This window comes from Quercus suber, unplaced genomic scaffold, assembly GCF_002906115.3.
Source record: "Quercus suber isolate HL8 unplaced genomic scaffold, Cork oak 2.0 scaffold_112, whole genome shotgun sequence".
Lineage (NCBI taxonomy): Eukaryota > Viridiplantae > Streptophyta > Magnoliopsida > Fagales > Fagaceae > Quercus > Quercus suber.
Genome location: NW_027069577.1, coordinates 887367 through 889637, shown reverse-complemented (window position 1 = coordinate 889637; position 2271 = coordinate 887367).

The window sequence follows — 2271 nt, the reverse complement described above, 5'->3', positions numbered from 1 at the left end:
ATCTTTTGGGCTAAGGCGCCAAATCTGGTCCTTACATATGGTTTTCGACAATGATATGGTATGGGATGATCAGATATGTATGGTGTTGAGATTTGGAGATATAGCCTCCGTTTAGGAAGCACATTTTCTAGCGAAAGCATTTTTTTTCTATGGGTCCTGTACACTATTCACGAGACCCACAAGTACCATATTCAGCAACTTTTTTCTTTAAAATTAAGTTCCACGGCACTATTCACACATTTAAAAATTACTTTGCTACAGTGTTCTCAGTTTTCAGTAATAAGCGGTATCCAAACAGACTCATAGGCTTGGATTGGTGATGAAATGAGGTCATGTTTAATTGCAAATATTTAATTATGTTGGATTTGAAGGTGGGAACTCAGTCTTAAACTTACTTTTTTCTATTTAATTTTATTTTTGGGTCTTTTTAATTGGGGTAAGATCATCAAGTAATGACCTCTTGTGGTTTTGTAGTTTCTTCTATGCACCAGAGGAAGGCCATTTATTGTGATTTTGTAGATAGATCTTGGGATTTCCTGCAAACCCTTCCTTGCCCTTAAACTGTAGGGAAGCGACATTGTGGTAGAATAAAAATGTTCACGAGAGAAGCCCAAAATTGTTTTCTTGATGGAAACAAAGTCAAATAGAGATTGGATGGAGAAAGTTCGAGACAGATGCGGTTTCAAACATGGTCTAATTGTCCCTAGTATGGGTAGCAGTAGAGGATTAACTTTTGTTTTGGAAGGATGAAATTCAAGTTAATGTCATTAAATATTTGATGTCCAATATTGATGTTGAAGTTAATAGTGAAGATGGACATGGATAGTGGCATCTTACCAGGTTTTATGGTAATCTTGAAGCTTCTCAAAGATCTGAATCATGGAACCTTCTAAAATATCTCAGTGATCTTTATCAATTTCCTTGGTTGGTTATCAGTGATTATAATAAGATCACTGGATTGTCTGAGAAGTAGGGGGTGCAACTAGACCGATACAACAGATGCAGAATTTTATTCACACTTTGAACTGGTGTGGTCTACGTGATTTGGGCTTTACTGGCCCAAAATTCACTTGGCTTTATCAAAAAGTGGATGGTTCACAAATTAGAGAAAGATTGGATAGGACTATTGCTACTGTTGATTGGACAATAAAATTTCCTCAAACAAAGCTCTTTCACAAATCATCTTCTACTTCAGAACATAATCCCTTGATTTTGAATTTGGTGAAGGAAAAAACCATTCCTAAGCATCCAAAAATATTTTGGTTTGAAGCAACGTGGTTAAAAGATTCTACTTGTGAGGAGGTGGTAACTTCTGCATGGGAAGAAGGCTTAAGTATGGGACCTGAATTTCCAATTCTGTATTGTATGGATAGCTGTCGTACCAAGCTTGAATTGTGGAATAAAAATGTCTTTGGTCATGATGGCAAAAATATAGCTAGATTGAAAAAATAGTTAGAGTGGTTGGAGCTTCAACTTGTTACTACTAAAAATATCATGGCGATGAGGGACACTCATGTTGAATAAAATTACTGGTTGGATAAGGAAGACAATATGTGGCACCAGCAGTCTCGGTTGAACTGGTTTCAAGTGGGAGATCAGAACACGGGTTACTTTCATTCAAAAGCTTCTACTTGGTTTCAGAAAAATATCATTGAAGGGCTGCTTGATCATAATGAAGTTTGGCAAGAAGATGCAAGTGTTGTGGAAGGCATCAGTCTCAAATACTACTCTGATCTTTTCCAATCATCACAACCCACAGAATTTGTTGAGTTAATAGAAGCAGTGGTACCTAAGGTTTCCCAAGAAATGAACAATAGCTTGACAAGTGAGTTTCAAGGTGTAGAGGTTTTTAAAGCACTGAAGCAAATGTATCCCCTTAAATCACCAGGACCTAACCGTATGCCTCCTCTATTTTTTCAACATTTTTGGCCTACTATTGGGAATGTTATCACTAAAACTGTCTTGGATTTTCTTAATCATAGTATTGTTCCACCAAAGTTCAATAAAACTCATATTGTTTTGGTCTCAAAGATTAAAAATCCAAAGAAAGTTACAAATTTCTGCCCTATTAGTCTTTGTAATGTGATGTATAAACTAGCCTCCAAAGTTTTAGCTAACAGACTTAAGAAAGTATTACCAAAATTATTAGTGATACCCAAAGTGCTTTTGTGCATGGAAGGTTAATTACGGATAATGTTTTGATTGCTTTTGAAACTATGCATCATATTAATCAAAATAAGGGAGGAAAAGTTGGAGAAATGGCTTTAAAAT